This window comes from Pseudonaja textilis, chromosome 1 (assembly GCF_049901715.1).
Source record: "Pseudonaja textilis isolate UNSWEBS1 chromosome 1, rPseTex1.2, whole genome shotgun sequence".
Lineage (NCBI taxonomy): Eukaryota > Metazoa > Chordata > Lepidosauria > Squamata > Elapidae > Pseudonaja > Pseudonaja textilis.
In genome coordinates, this window is record NC_141990.1 from 37917666 (window position 1) to 37936423 (window position 18758).

Sequence of the window (18758 nt, forward strand, 5' to 3'; positions counted from 1 at the left end):
CATATGTAACGCTTGCTGTGATTATGAACATTCTGGTTTAGTTAAACTTCAACATTTGTTTGGGATTTATTTCAGAAGATAAAGTGGCAAAAAGAAAATAAAGAATTTTTTCCCATGAAGTTTATTACTAAAATTGCCCTAAGATGCATTAGAAAATCAGAAACCAGGGCGATATTCTGAACAAGACAGCCCCACAGAAAAAGAAAGCAATAGTAGCTGCAAGGCTATATCATATATAACTAAGTTAAGGTGGAAGTAAACATTTATGACCCCTAGTTGTGCATTTATTTGCAAAACTGATTTGTCATACAGTGTGGCCAAGAAGATACATGACCTTTAAAAGCTTGTTTTATAAAAGCAAACAAAATACTAACAGATTTCAGTTATTTACAGTGGAGTATAACCCATAAAACATTTTTTTTTATGTAGAGGTAATATTATTTCCAGAGTAGTTTCCAGCATGAATTTTCATTGGCATATTTCTGCTATGTAAATTAAGAAAAATATAATGTCTTAATAGCTTTCTGTGATGATGCTGGTTAGGAATTATGGGCGTTGTACATCATGATTGTGACTCCTAACGATTGCCTCGCAACCTATTTTTTCAAAGTAAGTAACTTACTAAAAGCACACGTTCAGCAACATTACCATACTCTAAAACTACAAGAGTTGAAAAAAACATCTCCCCCTCTCACAAAAGAAGACTCCCTTTTATACCAGGCATATTATAGATCTGAAACTAAGAATGGTGTGTACCTACAGATTTTTTCAATCTATCAAGCTTATTGTGCTTTACCTAACATTTCTGTTTTGTGGACGGCTTTCCTAAGTATCAGTCACAGTATTTAGAGCAAGCTTTCAAGATTCCAAACATGCTCAATAAGCTAAATTGTTGGAGACTTTTATTACAGAAAATGATACACTTTCTGTCCTCATTGCAAAAGATATGATGTGAAGCTTGTTGAGAACAAGCATAATACTGTTTGTGTAATTTAAAAAATGCAGTTCACTTTTACCCTAAAGAGATGTTGGTTTTGTTTCCAGTGTGAAACAAAAGAAAGAAAGCAATAAATCTATGTACATTAGAACCTCTGGTCACCACCATAAAGCCATCGTTCCATAACTATGGTGATTTCTTCATCTTCTAATGTTTTGTCTTCAGGAATTTCTGGGTCAAGGGTCGTGTTTGACTGCCACCCAAGTATGTGTTCGTGATCAGATTAAAACATTTTGTGAATTTTTTGGTTGGAACCTGATTTGGTCGGGGTCGGAAGCGTTCATGACCAGAGGTTCTACTGTATTCCCCAAAATCCAAGGTAATGAATTGATTTTCTGTTCTTTTTGTAAAAAAACCTTCTGCCTCATCCTTCTGTTAGCATATTACTGATTATGTCATTATTATTACTATAGTTTTCGGCAGTGCAGTGGCTCAGCGGTAAAGATGCTTGGCTTGGCAGCTGGAAAGCCAGCAGCCTCCATTCAAGACCCCAGCTCCATGGGACAGAGTGAGCTCCCTTTATCTGCCCCAGCTCCTGCCCACCTAGCAGTTCAAAAGCATACAAATGCAAGTAGATAATAGGTCCCACTTTGGCGGGAAGGTAACAGCACTCTGTGATGTCATGCTAGACACATGACCATGGAAATGTTTTTGGACAAAGCTGGCTCAATAGCCTTGAAAGGGAAATGAGCAACACACCCTCTAATCAGCAATGACTAGCAGAATAAAATCCATAGGGACTCCTTTACTTTTTATTCTGTTACTATAGCTTACATCTTATTGTTATTTTCTTAGAATCATGTGTTCCTGATGAATTACTACTACTACTACTACTATTAGGATTGTGCAGTACTTTGGATCTAGTCTCCAAAAATGGCTTCAGAGAAGGCATGAATAATTTTTTCAACAACATTTTAAAGTAGCTGTGCCTTTTCACAAAATTGTGCAACACCCACAGAGCACAGCCTCTAAAAAGATGCAGCTTTTGTAACAGGTGCTGTATCTGTGTTTTTACCACTCTCACTGTACTCTTTTGAACACTGAATCTGGAGTGTAGCAGAGGCCTAACTAATACAATGATTGCAACCAGAAGTGGTATTCAGCAGGTTCTGACCAGTTCTGGAGAACCGGTAGTGGGTATGTTAAGTAGTTCAGAGAACTGGCAAATACCACCTCTGGCCCCACCCCCATCTATTCTCTGCCTCCTGCATCCCAGTTGTTGGCTGGGTCTTCTTTTGTTGCCTTGCACAAGAAAACAGAGCTGGAAAGCAGGTTAATGGGTTGGGGAGGGAATGGGATTTTGCAGTAACCTTCCCCCTGAAGTGGGGTGGGAATGGAGATTTTACAGTATCCTTCCCCTGCCATGCCCACCAAGCCAAACCACAAGGCCAAGCCACGCCCACCAAACCACACCCAGAGAACAGTAGTAAAAAAAGTTTTTTTTTAATCCCACCACTGATCGCAACGCATCTCTCTTTATGTCCTAACTGTAGTGTTGCTGGACTAAGGTTGGGGGTCTGTCTTAAATTCACTGTGATATGGTCCTACATGCATACAATTGTGCTATGAATAATACAAAGCTACAAATCAGCAAAATATTTTTTTCTTATTCATGAATGCTTTAATTCTGGATTCCACCCAGCTTTGAATGGAAGCCTTTGGAATGTAAATCCTAGGCTCCTTAGAGGAAATGTCCTTAAGTAATAATACATTTAATAAGAGTGGCTTCAAAGAAAAATACAGTTTGGAATTTATTACATCTCCTGCTGAGTTTTACAAGAGAGGGATAAAAATTATGAAATATCATTATGTTTAAAAGGGAAATGGTCTCTTCTTCATTTAGACTGTAATTCTATACTCAGATACTTGTCAATGAAACAATTCTTTTAAAATTGGATTCTTTAGTAGAGGAATACCTCAGAGGTATTGCAGGTTTTGTTCCAGACTATCACAATGAATGAAATATTGCAATAAAACCAATCACCTAAATTGTTGGGTTTTCCAGGAACATAGAAATTATGCTTACACTATATTTAAGTTTATTCAGTGTGAAGTAGCATTATGTGAAAACAAAAACAAAAAGCAACTCTCAGCTGTTTCGCCACATTCCAGGCAGGAAGGGAAACAAAGGTCTCAAGGTAATGATCAAATGAGTCTTTATTCGTCCATACAATGTTCCGGATTCGGGTAACGAGTAACCAAAAGGAATTAAAGTCAGCTGTGGCACACCTCGCAGCCAGAGCTGTATTTATACACCAGTTAACAACTTAATGAGTTTATCCACCATCCGGTGAACACTACTGGATCACATCCGGTCACCATGTAACACCCTAAACACCGTGCTTTTTATCCATTATTTACCGCTATTTACTATACTTGTACAAATATCATATTCTAACATTGTATTTACGCCTATGAAGTGACCCTCCAACCCTCCCAAGATCATTAGTTCAACAGGCAGCAACCAAATCACTTTGTCTACAATTGCCCGCAGGCTGTAACAGCTCAGCGTGTGATGTTAGCAAGGCTCGTTAACTCTGTGGAACAGTCGAAGCCCCAGGTTGGGTGATTAACAGCACTTCCCCCCTCAATAGCATAGTCTGACATGGCACAACGTGTGGTGTCATGGCTCCAGCATGCCCTGGAGACATGACAGGTGGCCCCTCTTACCAGAACTCTGCCTGCAACATAGGAAAAACATTATTATTACTTACAGTCATGGCAGTTACTCTAATTGCAACGTGGGCCCAGGTTTGTTGGGGTATGTATTATGGAAACAATGCACTAAATGATCTGCACATTCTTCTGATGCCTTCACCCAGGATGCTTCTGATAAAGGGTAGCCCTTCCAACGTGCTAAATATTGGATACTATTCCTTCTTTTTTGAGAGTCGAGGATCCCAGCTATCGCAATGTAATCTGTATCATGTTGATAACCCTTTTTTATTTCAGGTACTTCGACCTGGGAGTCAATGAGTTTTAATAAACTGACATGAAACACTGGGTGTATACGGCCCAACAATGATGGTAATTTTAACTCTACTATGACAGGATTAACTATTTTTGTTATCGGGAATGGACCAAGATATTTGGGCCCTAATTTCTTTCCGTTTAATTTCAACTTAATATATTTTGTTGACAGGTATACTCTATCTCCAACCTGGAAAGGTTTATGATCCTGCCGCTTCTTGTCGGCATATACTTCAAAATCGATTGCCGTTTTATCCAGGGCTTTTCTCACATGTATCCAACTAGCTTGTATTTATTGTGCCCACTGTGGACACTGACTGGGTCATTGGGATAGCTATTCAAATCTGGTAATGGACTGAACTCCATGCCATTAGCTACATAGAATAGACTATGTACTCCTGTACTACTGTGTACTGCGTTATTGTACACAACTTCTGCAAATGGTAACAGCTCCGCCCATTCTTGTTGTTGATAGGATACATAAGATCTTAAATATCTCTCCACCATGGCATTTGCTTTTTCTGTGGCGCCGTTCGGGCTTGAATGATAGGCTGAACTTAATCTCTGAGACGATCCCAACAAACGGAGGAATGTTCTCCAGAATTGAGCAGTAAACTGTACTCCTCTATCAGAAATTACTCTTCGAGGGATTCCATGTAATCTATACACATGTTGTATGAACATATTGGCTAGAGATTTAGCCGGGGGCAACCTTTTACAAGGTACAAAATGTGCCTGTTTCGAGAATAGGTTGATGATTGTCCATATAACTATATATCCTTACTGGTTGGTAGTTCCACTATAAAATCCATGGCAATATCCTGCTATGAATGTTGAGGTTCAGACACTGTTCGTAACAATCCCAGTGGCTTTCCCAGTCTTGGTTTTGACATTGCACAGACATGACATTTTTTTATATATTGTTCTATTTTGGACCTCATTTTTGGCCACCAAAATTGGCGTCGAACTAAATGTAAGGTTTTAAAAAACCCAAAATGCCCAGCTTGTTTGTCATCGTGACATTTTTCCAAAATGTAATTCCTACATTTTTTCGGTACATAAATCCTGTTTCCTTTCCAAGCCAAATTATCTCTATAGGAGACCAAGTCAGCATTACTGGTAAGCCATGTATCTGTCCGAGTTGCCTCTCGCAACATATCCTCCTTTATTTCCTTTAACCATGTAGCCTGTCCCGTATTCCTGGTGTAATTTCTGGGATCAGAGGCTGAACAATCACATCTCGAGGTTCGTTGTATTACGGTAGTCGGGACAGAGCATCTGCCATAAAATTTTGACTGCCTGGTACATAGCGCAGTTGGAAATTAAACCTCTTAAAGTACATAGCCCACCTAACTTGTTTGGGAGATAAACGGCGGGGCATTTGTAAAGCCTCCAAATTCTTGTGGTCTGTCCAGACTTCAAAAAATTCTTCAATGCCCTCTAATAAATGTCTCCATGTATTTAATGCCCATTTCACTGCAAATGCTTCCTTTTCCCAAATCACCCATCCTGTCTCTGTTGGGGTGAATTTCCAGAACGTATAAGCACAAGGTTGTAACAGTCCTTGTTCATTTATTTGCAAAAGGACAGCGCCAACAGCCACATTGCTGGCATCAGCTTGAACCACATATTTTTTCATGGGATCAGGATGTTTTAGAATCGGTGCCTGGGAAAACAATGTCTTCAAATTGTCAAACACCTGTTGACATATGGTGGACCACTCCAGTTTTTGACCGGACATTGGCTTTGTTTTCTGATTCTTTGTTTTTAGTAGTTTGGTTAATGGTAACACAATACTAGCAAACTGTGGTACAAATTGCCTATAAAAGTCTGCAAAACCAAGGAAACTCTGCAACTGTTTACAGGTTTGTGGGGTTTCCTATTCTATTGAGATCCATTTCCAAACCATTATGGGAAATTCTATATCCTAGATAGTCCAATTTACTGCAGTGAAATTCACATTTTGACAATTTCACGTACAATTTAGCATCTAACAATTTTCTCAGTACACTTGGTATTAATTTTACATGTTCATCCAAGGTCTGTGTATAAATTAGGATGTCATCTAAATACACTAGTACTCCACGATAAATGTTCATGCAGCATCTCATTAATCAACTGCATGAATACTGCGGGAGCCCCTTGCAGCCCAAAAGGCATCACCTTAAATTGAAAACTACCAAGGGGACAATTGAAGGTAGCTTTCCACTCGTCTCCTTGTTTAATACGTATCCTATAATATGCTTCATGCAAATTCAACTTCGTGAAGATTTTTCCAGTGGCCAATAAGTCACTGATCAAAGGCAGAGGATATACATTATCTACGCATACAGTGTTCAGCCCTCTAAAATCCACACAGAAACTCAAGGTTCCATCCTTCTCCCTAAACAATACTGGGGCAGCTATATGCGATCGTCCAGGCTGTATGAAGCCACAGGCCAAGTTTTTTTATCTAAATAATTCCTCATCTCTTCCATCTCCTTGGGAGTCATTGCGTACATACGAGGTTTAGGTAACTGCACCCCTGGGATCAATTCTATTGCACAATTGGTTTTATGGTGGGGGGGGTAGGTGTTCGCATTCCTCCTCACTGAACACTTTTGCGAGATCCAAATACTCAACCAGGTAGGGGAGTTTTTGATGTTTACCTATGGTGGTTGCTAATTCCTTTCGTGAATTCTGCGTGAACTCCCCTGGATTTGCCTGAGGGGGATCCGGTCCTACCTCCAGTCACAAATGATGACAACCACAACCTAAATTAAAATATACTTTATTGCTAAAAAAAAGGGCTAAGCACCACCTGAACCTTCAGTGAATCATCATATTTTTGCTACTGGAGGGTCTTGTAAAAATAGCAGTATTTGTGAAGCTTAATAGAATGAAGAATAGTTGTCCTTGACATCCAACTACTCATTTAGTAACCATTCAAAGTTACAAGGGCACTGAAAAAAGTGACTTATGACTGGTCCTTGCATTTATGACCATTGCAGCATCCGCAGGGTCACGTGATCAAAATTTGGTAGCTTGGCAAACAGCATGTGGGGCATGTGATCACCATTCCCAGCTGCTTCCAACAAGCAAAATCAATGGGGAAGCCGGATTTGCTTAACCGTCGCATGATTCACTTAGCAACTGCAGTGATTCATTTAACAACTATGGCAAAAAGGTCATAAAATGAGGTGTAACTCACTTAACAACTGTCTTGCTTACCAAAGGAAACCTTGGGCTCAATTGTGATTGTAAGTTGAAGACTACCAGTACTTTCTTTTCACCCACAAGGGATACTTGCTCAATAATGTCTTTATAGTACAGCCACCACAGATTAACATAACTGTCTTCCTACAATGTGTCCAACAGATGATGCAATAATAAATACTTTTCCAATTAACAAAGTCTACACATTTGATGAAATGAGCTACAGCTTATAATTTTTAATAAAAATGTATTTGTTGGAAAACTTGCCACCAGGCTCCTGATTGCATGCATTATCCATTAGAATATTTATATTAATTATTGGCACATTATTATGTAGCCTAGTTTTAGACAGGCTATTCCTTCTCTGGTTATATTTCCTTTCTATTAGGTAACATTCTTCCGCACATGCTTCACTCATGTGGATGATGAAGTCCAATATATTCTATTGCTTTGAGTTGTACAACTTCAGCATTCAGGTTTACACCTGTTTCAGTTTATACACGAACAATGTTGCATGGATGCCTTTTCTTTCCTCATCCAGGATACATTTCATATTCCATCAGTCAAGCCAAGAATACAGATTGGATCAGTGGGATAAGAAAAGGAGCTAATTGAACTTTCCAAATGAAGATGGTTGTCGCTGATATAGTGAACTTCAACAGCATGGCTGAACTCTCATTAATGTAAATCTCTCTCCAGTCTATTCCTGGCCTGTAGCCAGGAGGTCTCTAGGAACTCCAGTTCAGCAACAGTAATAAATACCAATTTTCCCGATTTGCAAATATAGATTAGAAAATCACATTTTAAACTACCAGCCTAAATATAGCTTTCCTTTTCCCTATCTGTTCTTTTAGCCTGGAACATTAAGCTACAAACTGCAAGGGTTATATCCTAGTGTCCTTTTAGTGGAGAAATCTTGCATACTCCAGTAAAAATGCAGCTAACAGGACCCAATCACAGCTGGGAAGGAGGTTGTATGTTTTGGACAGTTGCCTAGTTGTAAGCTGGAGGTTGACTTCCAAATGGTTTTAAAAAGATAAATATATAAATACATGAAAAAAATTCTATCAGAAAAGTTTATTGTTTATTCACTACAGAATCAGAATTTGATTCAACCTAATGGTTCTTTGGTTCATTTGTCCTCCAATTTGAACCATGGCAAAGAGCACAAATATGGCAACCAAGCTAACATTACTGGTTCTGCACCCTTGAATATGTTGGTACAGTTTCTCCATTGCTACTTCAATAACTGTTATCAGAGATGTTTATTCCTTTTTCTGTCTCTTGTAGATTCCACCGCTCCAAGGTTACGTACTTATATCGTGTATCACTTTGTAATCAGGCTTATTTATTATTCCAACTTTGGTCCTGTACTCTCATTAGACTAACACTGATCCACTAGCACCTTTCAACACTACTTTTCAAAACTTGTAAATGAGTAGATCTTATTAATTTTTCAGCAGTATAATAACAAAGTTAGGGTTGCACATATGTCATTCACTAGCCAAGGTGAATAACCTTTGACTGCCATTAAACCCAGCAATTCTGCAGGTCAGGCACACATTTTGCCTTTCAAGTAGCCTGTTGTATTTGGTAATATGAGAACAGATCACTTGAGCAGCGCACTGTGATGAGATAAAACAGCCCAAGCTTTCCAATTGAATCTTGACCCATGGAATTTCAAGATTGTTTTAAATCTTGTTTAAAAGTTTTCTACTCCTTAGCAAGAAGCAAGAGAAATCACCATTTCCCTGGGGCATACTGCATGCCCAGTCCTCTTACAATTTTATTCTTAGTCTACGCAATCAAAGCATAACCTGATTAGAACACTAACTCAATGAACAATGCTAGGCAAGTTACAGTATACAAATCATCACATGGCAGAAAATATATGGATGAATTTATCTTCTTCAACTACCATAGCAGATTCAATGTGGCAAAACAAATTTATATGCATACTTTACTATGTTACTATATCATGCTGCATTGTAAACACTGGAGAACAAGATTAAATAACTTTTTGCTGGTGTCTTTTGCTTGAGGAAAGCAGAAGGTATTCTCAGCATGCATGCACTATTCTTAAGGGCTAAAGGGGGAGTCAATGGTCAAATATACTTTTCTACTCTACAGGTTACAATGGGAGAAAAAAATCATTGAGATTATTTTTATCATTAAATCTAATGACAATTCTTGTCAGGAGAAAGAGTTATGCTTCTCACTCTTATCTGTGACGAGACTTAATTTCTTGCTTGGAAGAACCTTCCTTTATACAGAGAAGCCATATTAGTGTATTGCAGCAAAAGCAACAGGATCTTGTGGCATTTTAAAGGCTCACACATTCATTCTGAAATATGCTTTTGAGGCGTACCATCCACTTCCTAAGCTATATTTATGTTTGGAAACTATCCACACACTTTTTGTACTACAAGAAAACACTTTTTAAAATCATTGCCCAAGAGACATTATTTTTCTAGTTTAATTTTTCAAAATTGTTATTTTCTTGTTGTTTGAACTATTTTATCTTCCTAGTCTTCTCTATTCTGCTGGTTAATCCTCACATTGGCCAGTTTATCTGTAATTTCAGCCCCTATGCCAATTGCAGGTAAAAGGCCTGTGATATTTGTCTCTGAAAACTCAGCCTGACATTACATCAAAAGAATATAATCCCGTGAATAACCCTAAACACTAAGAACTAAAACTCAGGACTGGTTCACTGAATTTGGGAAGTTTAGTTATAACCAAACTTGAATGATTAATATTTTAAGTTAGCATCCTTGACCTTCAGTTCTAATAGTAATATAAATGGGTGAAATAAAACAGAGTCAATTGACTATAGATCTGAATCTAGTGGAAGATCTCTGACATGAGATGAGGAAGAATTCCTGTCTTGTAATTGTTTAACAATAGTAACCAAATGAAACATTTTATAGATGAGAAAACATTTTATAGATAAGCATACATAGTTAACTTATTGTAATGTACTAGAATTTTCTCAAGGGGATTATTAAATAATATCAAGAAAAGTTTTAATAACAGAAAGATTCTAATCCTCACTAAAAAAAGCCATGGAACTTTAATATATTTCAGTTACAGCAAGGTTATTCTGTTGTACACTCAAAAAGTGGAAAATCTGACACTACCCACTATAAAAGAATGGCTGGTAAAGATGATCAAACTTGTAGAGTGGCTAAACTTACTTCCTTGATTAGAAAAAGTATCTTTATGGCTGACTGGAAACTCCGTATAGATTTTTTGCATGAAACAAACAACCCACCTCTATTTACTTATGAGTTGTGGTTTTGATGATTAGAAAAAAAATATATAACAGAAAAATGAGTTTCTTTTGTAATCATAGTAAAAGATAACTTTATGATCATACTTATATTTGCTGCACAGGAAATTGGAAGCTTCTTTCTATTTTTCTTTATCTTTTCCTTCTGTACTTTTTTCTTTTTTCTATTTCTTTATTCTATATTAGTTTATATTAATTTTTATGTTTTCTTTAAAACTTTTAATAAAATTTATTTTAAAAATCTCCAACAGTAGTAATAAATTGATATTTCTCCCTGAAATATAAAGAAACTACTGAAATGAAAAATCTTGCAGTAAACCATGGGTAATTTTTTTGTTTATAGGTAATGATTTGCTGGCTTACGAATTAATTTCTAGATTAGAGACATCAGCTTGCAGAGAACAGGGAGAACATTCTTACCATAAAAATGATCATAGATGGCACTTGTAGCATACTGGCCATTGAGTGGAAAAGCTAACCAGATAGGAATGTTGCGGGTGGCATGGGTACCACAAAAATCATTAAGTTTATACCAGTTAACACTAGTTTATATATTCTCTATCTTATTCAAAGTTATTATGTGAAAGCCTCAAATGAGCAAAAATTTCAAGTGCCATTAGTTAAATGGTGGTTATGAATAAATATATAAAGAATATGTGTGGTGATGTTAAGAGGCATCCTGTTTGATGACATGAATTTCTTAGTATTTTTATACACACAAAATGTTGTACCATTGGCTAGGGCACCAAATGATTTTTAGCAAAGTTAGATTGATGGTAGATATAGAGAGAAGCGTGAATATGAAAAATAACGCAACAAAAACCATAGAATCTGGGTTTGATTGAGAAAATGGAATGAATGCACATTATAAATAAATAGTGAAATACTTTAACTGAAATTATTTAAGAAATAAATGAATAAGTGTTTCTTGGTACAATAATTACTAAAGATGGGAAAATGAATTGAGAAATGTTCGGATGTGAGGAGCTATAGTAATATAAAGACAACGATCACATGAAAAGAAGAAAGGCAAAGAAAGGCATGCTAAGTCAAGTAAAAAACTTCTAGTGGCTGAAGTTTTGTACTTCTATGGAGGAAACCCAGATTCTATTCCAACCTTGCTCAGAGCATTTCACTGGATGACTTTGGGTGAACCACGCTCTCTCAGCACAACCTATTCTAATAAAAATCCAGGATATAAATATAAAGATAATTGAATGAATGAATCATACTATTAAAAGAATAAGCTACACAAAAGATAAAATATGTACCCTACATGTGCATATGTGTATAACATATGTCATTTATAAAGATATTGAAGAGTACTGGGCCTAAGATGGAACCTTTTGGTACTCCACTGCTTACTTCCTCCATGTAGCTGTAGTACCATTAAGGATGACCCACTGAATACGGTTTGTCAGGCAATTACAAATCCATCTGGTGGTGATGCTGTCTATCCTACATTTTTCTAGCTTACCAAGTAGTCTGTGGTCTACTTTGTCAAATGCCTTGAAAGATTATAAAGGTCACAAAATTGGGCATGACTCATTTAAACAACCACCTTGCTTAGCAATAGAAGTTCTGATCCCAATTGTAGCCATAACTTCGGGACTACCTGTAGAAAAGTTTTACGTTGGCTGGAATTAATAGTCCTATTAAAAGGTCCTTCATCATTGTTTGGGCAAAAAAAAGGTATGTTTTCCAGATCAACCTTATTGACAAAAAGATTTCAGATGTTTCTATGTGCTGTGTATATTTTGTACAACCTTTGCAATATTTTGGTAAATTAAGCTACATACAAAGACTGTTAATAAAGTAACATAATTATTTTTTATTATATTCCATCTGTGTGCTAGGTATGGAACACAAAAGATTTATGTATATGGCATTCACCACCTTACCATGAGAAATTATTGACTACATTTCATTCTATTTCAGCTCTAGTTTGACCCACTTATTATATAATTACATCACTGCACTAAAAAAGTATAAGTCACTGGATTATTTGGAAATGCAATTATTCTCAAACTGCATAAAGGGTAAGTTTGCAGTTTCTGAATAAAATCTGAAAGGTCATGTACATTCAGTTTCCTATGTGAAAGCTGGTTAGAAATGTGTAGCTGTCTCCCAGGATGCAGACCGAGTAATATATTTTCTGGTCTGCTCTCCAATCAGGTCAGTAATCCTAGAAAAAGTATTTTAGAAGGAATGAGCTAAAATGTATTTTTATACTTCCCCAAAGTCAAGGAGAAATGGGAACTGTCTGCCTTTTTTAAAAAGCAGAACTGTTTTTGATCTTTACTATTTTGACATTTAGGATTCTGAAAACAAATTAAGATTATGCAATCCTTTCCCTTGACCACATGCTTTCTTTCTAGTATTAAAAGTGCACAAATTTGGTTTTCATGACCAAATTTAAAATCTCTTTTAAAAAGGGAATGAAATATAGGAGAAAGATTTGTTTTTAATAGGATTGGAAAATGCACACAGTCTGCAACAGAAAATAAAATCAGAGGAGCTAGTCCACGGCTAGTCTATCACTAGTTTAATTTAAAATACTTTTCTTATGAAAAAATTCAAATTCAAAGCAAATATTTGACATGTAGTTCTTGAAGGAAGCCATTAAGGCTGAATTCCATCAGTCATAACTCAACAACTATTATGTAGATTCAACTACACATAAAGGACTCTCGTCAAAGTCTTCCAAAATTAAATGGAACTGTAACTATGAATTCACATAATTATTCTTCCTACTACATCTTGGCGATCTTACAAATTGGGTCCAGTGTCCTTTTCCAAGACCACTAAACTTACTTCAGTTTTAAAAAAGGCAAAGCCACTGAATGGTATTTCATTCCAGCAGAACTACTGAAACACATGTTGACAGGACACCAATGCTTGCAAATCTGTTTATGCATATAGATTGCTTGTTCCAGATGCCAGCAGACCGAAGTAAAGCCACCAATCTCCTTTTTTAAATTAAAAAAATAGAACACATAGAGGTATTTTTCTCAAGCTACTATTTCCTATAAAGAAGTTGCATGTCTAACATTCTAATAGGAAGCTGGAGGATTGCAAGAAATATTCTTGATGGAGGAACAAGGTTAGAAACAGTAGGAGAAGTCTATCCCATTACTTCAATATTTAGCTGAAAAATATAACCTTGCTTTCATAAATCTCAGCAATTGATTTAATTCTGAGAAAAAGGCTTTGGATGAAATTGACTGCTTTCTCCATTGAATGGAATCTTCTCATTTTAATTAACTGGAGTGGCTGGCTATATTAAATCTAATAAATATTAATAATAATAATAATCTTTAATGAGAATAATGCATTGCAGGTCTGATATAGCTGTCAAGGGCATCCTCCACTTTTCTCTTCTATGTCTTTTCTGAAAATAGTGAAATAGGAATGTATTCTCTCACTTTAATTTCTATATAAACTTTCCAGTGCAAGTCTTGTCAAGATTAGAGTTCCTGTGCAGAATCTCTTGTATGGAGATGACATAGCTATCTGCTTTACATCTCTAGCTTCAGTTCTTCACTGAAAAGAGAATGGCCTTGTCATCAATCATGTTAACATCTTAGTAATTCTCTCTCCAGAAACCCTGTTATATATTGTAATGCCTGGAAAACCGACAGCATTAACATTAATCAAAAAGGGGGAAAATTCTTTCTATGCTTTGACACTAGCAGTGAGCAAATAAGCACTGTTTCTATGTGGGTCTATAATGTTATAAGTATTATTTTCTGTTTGGCTACCCACAAAGGCAGCAAGCAGATATGGGGCAGCCATTACAATTTTTAGCGTGAAGACCCTGAGTTATGTAATTTATGATGGAAGGAATTACAAATATCACAATGTGTCCTCCTTTGAAGTTTCAACAAAAACTCTTTTGGGTATTTCTATGAGTGCCCCTCTGTGTATCTAACTCCTTATTAAGGCTAGAATCTGGTCTGGTTTTAATGAAGATCCATATGCAGCACTCTGGCCTCTATGACCCTAATTTTACAACTGCATAGACAATTATGAAAAAAACCAGAGTTGAACTTTTCATTTGGTATCTGAGTTTGATTGGATTTGAGAAAACACTGACAGAGCTGAAACAGTAGATTTTTGACCTAGATCTACAGAAATATCTAAATGCTAGCCTAATATTTTACAGTCCCGGTTTATTTCAAAAAACTTTTTAAGCAGCTTCCTACCATGATAATATACTTTGTCCAATATACAGGAGAGCTTTCCCCTTTTAAAATATGCTGGCTTCAATATTATTAGAAGGGACATTTAATTGTAACCCTATGTAAGAATGAATTGTCTTGCTTCATTGACCTAATTAAGGACTTAAGTATGACTTTATTAACCAATAATAAAAATCCAGAAGACCTTTTTCTTTTTAGCTACTAAAGGTTAGATTAATAGGGAAGTGCAATGTTTTTCCCAACCTCGCTAGACTTTGAAATGCTATTGTATTATTTTGCTGCATATGAATATTAATGTACACTTTAAATTTCATTATTTTAAGGCTCATATTTAAAGCTGAAGAATGACATGTGGTCATAAATAAATAAATACCTATCTTCCTGCAAAATATTAAAAACCTGAAATCTACATCTGATAGCATACTATTGGGTCAATCCAATATATGTATGTACAAAGGCAATCCAAATGTTTATTAAAATAAAACGTATGTTGAAGTATAACATTTTATAAATATGCACACACATTAATAATAGTGATGCAAGCAGTCACGGCAGGATTTTCCCTAAAAGCAAAAAACAGCAGAGATATGCAGAGAATTAAAGCAAGATACTATTAAAAAAAATACAATAAAGGCATTTTAAGTATAGAGAGAAGGCAATATAAAAGGCGGTAAAATGGAGGAAAAACAGCAAAATACAAATGAATATAATGATTTGGGAACAGATTTGCTTGGATTCTCTGAAAGAACTAAATCAGCATAATGTTATTCAGAAAAAACACATTGTATGGAACACAATGTCCACAGAATCCTAGTTTCCTCAGAATGATGAATGAAGTGTTGTGCTAGTGACTTCAACCATTAGATACATGAATGTGATATTAAAATGCATGTACAAAAGGCCTAGAGTTTGTGTTTCAATAGCATGAAGATTGTTTCATCATTACTCCCCACCTTTCATGGCCACCTCCAAGGGCACAGGTGGGATCTGACAGGGTTAACTACCTGTCCAGTGATTTACGATGTGCTTCCCTGCACGCTGCGCGTGTGTGTAAATCTTCGTCAGCTTGCTGCCTGGACAGCTGAGCAGCATTGCGTGCAGAGAAGCAGCATTTGAAAAAGCACTTTCCCCTGCTTTTTCAACCGCAGCTGTGCCTTGCATGGCAGCTGTGATTGAAAAAGCAGGAAATAAAGGTCAGGTAAGAGCCCGGGCAGGCAGGTGGGCCAAAACAGCAGCAGACATAGAACCGGTTCTATGTCTGCTGCTCTTCAGAGCTACCAGTTCTACAGAGGTGGACAGAACCGGTAGAAACCCACCCCTGTCCAAGGGGTAAACATTTGTGATATTTTATTTGGAATTCTAATTGAAGGATAAGTGTACATTATCTATTGTATGAGTTTCAAAATTAATAGAAAATATTTATCAAATTTGCAGTTTGAGGTAATTAATTTTGTTTTCAGTGATTCCTGAAAACTACGGTAATATTTAAGTACATTCAACTATGCTTTACTTGCTTGTTACACAACACTCAGAGAATATTTCAGTTATAAGTCATATTAAAGTCTCAAGAATTTAAGCAGGATACTTTTCAGTACTCTAGGCCTGTATGAATCATGGAAAAATTCCTTCAGTACATAAGTAAATGTTGGAGAAAGTGAAAAGTATTAATAATGATAGCAATATTTCAGCCAAGGACACACATGCAGAGTAACAGTTCTAAAGCTAGGCCAATTTCCCATTCAACTATCAAAATGCTTTATTTTTTTTCCAAATAAGAGAAATAATGTTAAGCAAATTAAAAAAAAAATCTGTTTTAATAATTTTAAAAACTTAGTGCAAACCCTGCAGATATTTGTCAATTATTTTTTTTTTATACAGAATGATTTTGGACGATAAGTGAAACATCCCTTGTTCTGAATTCAGAGGTCACTGAATTTCTTTTTAAGAAATTCATTTCTTTTTAAAATACACACTGTCATGAAAAACTTTAAAATGTTATACCATCTCAATTGAAAGATTCTCCGTTTATCTTAACATTCTTTAAAATTTAATCTTTCAGACTAAGGGAAATAATGTTCTCCAAAAACAGTAAGATCACCTATGAGTTTACACATCTTTACAAGAAGAAAACTGAGAAAGGAGGGCAATAATGTGATTATTGACTAGGTTTGTGCGAGCTCAACTATTCAGAGCAGCTTCCAGAATGCTTTTTATAGGCCGTGTTTAAAAGGCAATTTAAGGAGTTGGAAGGGGAGCTGTCTGGAAACTTGAACCTAATTCTAGATTGCAGCCAGTATTCAGTCATGGCTTCCAATGATCATCACACCATGCAACACAGATATTTTAGCTACTGAAATATTAAATGCATCAATAATAAATAAATAATTTAATACCTTGTATTTGTTTGAGGAATTATTTCCACGGACCTATATATTTCTTGTAGCTGTGGTAGTCCCTGCCCTTCAGCAAGGAGGGGTGTTATACTGCACAAACAAAATGATCCAGAGAGGAATCTATGTACAAAGTCGAAATCCAAGTTGCCTTAAAGTTTTGTGTCTATGATACATTTTTCTTCAATATAGAAAGGGATCAGAATGAATCAAAATGGACTCTTTTTGTGCATAACTTGCTGCACATCTGTGGTGCAATGATGCTTTTATTCCACAGTCCCTAAATAATATTTCATATGCTGTGCGTTATAATGTTTGCGTATACAAATGTCTCATCAAATAAAAACAGATGCACTTTCTACCGATCGTCTTTTTGAAACATGGAAACTTAGTGGGTTCATTTTCTTTTGTTTTCCATGAAAGCAAACAATACTTCCATTGTGATCAGAAAAAAGGTAGAATCACTGTTTCAGCAGAAGTATCAGTGTACAAAAGCAGCTATTCTAAGTTTCCACTGTAGTTGCAGATCTACATGCATTGTGGTCATATGATTAAATTCTTATTTAAAGGTAAGATGCAAATGCTTAGAATCATGTGATAAATAAACTATAATTTGTTAATTAAGTGCAGGTCATTAGGAGACCTGTTTTATGTACTGTTTGGGGTGATGTAGCCAATGTCAGAGTAAATTGCTCACAATTAAGAGCCGCAGTGGTGCAGTGGTTAGAATGCAGTACTGCAGGCTACTTCTGCTGACTATCAACTGCCTGAAATTTGGCAGTTTGAATCTCACCAGACTCAAGGTTGACTCAGCTTCCCAGCCTTCTAAGTTAGGTAAAATGAAGACCCAGATTGTTGGGAGAAATAGGCTGACTCAGTAAACCACTTAGAAAGGGCTATAAAGCACTGTGAAGTGATATATAAGTCTAAGTGCTATTGCTATTATGGGATAATTTGTGGTATTTGTGAAAAATGAAATACATGCTATAGAATTTAAGAATACTTTGAAATAAATGCAAACACTATTTTTTTTCCTTTGAAGAATTGTTCTGGGAAAATTCAACTGGGATCCTACTAAGAGGAGGTAGAGTTAGAACTCCAAACAGTAGGAGTCTTAAAACTGTAATTCATTGTTTCTCTATACTAACTCATATATTTTGTGATTCTTGCATACAGACACACTCATAGACAAATGAAACAGAAGCTGTGATCCAAGGATCAGGAAAAGGATAACAGCATCTAGAAAGGTAAATTATAACAAGCATCACATGAACTTTCCCATTGATTTGTAGGTTCCCCAAACCTAATTAAAGTTTAATGTTAAAAAATGCCATTAAAAAATTCACTGTGCTTGCACTCCATTTCTAGCATTTTTCCTACAGGTTGCCTGGAATCTTATACCTCCCTTCAAATTTCTCACAATAGTCACTGATGATAAATGCAACTATCAGCTAAAATGTGAGTCAGCCTAGAAATTACTAAAAAGAAAATTAAGCCACATAAGGATTAGCAATTTATTTACCAATTAAGGTAGGACATAATAATCTGGTTGAAAAAGACAAACACTTGATGTGTTGAGTATTGCTTGACCTTTCACTTATTTACCTGGAACTACTGAATAACAGGTCTATTAAGATTGTTTATTGAATCTAGTGATGGGGGAAAATATTACATCATCTTCACACATGAGTGTAGAATTGATCCCCTGTGGG

The 18758-nt window shown here is 36.1% G+C and overlaps 1 protein-coding gene across 5 annotated transcripts in view; it reads right to left on the minus strand.

Annotated features, from left to right (window-relative positions):
- The window catches only part of SLC8A1 (solute carrier family 8 member A1), a 230536-nt gene that overhangs the window by 106006 nt on the left and 105772 nt on the right, over positions 1–18758 (minus strand). The window lies entirely within an intron of this gene.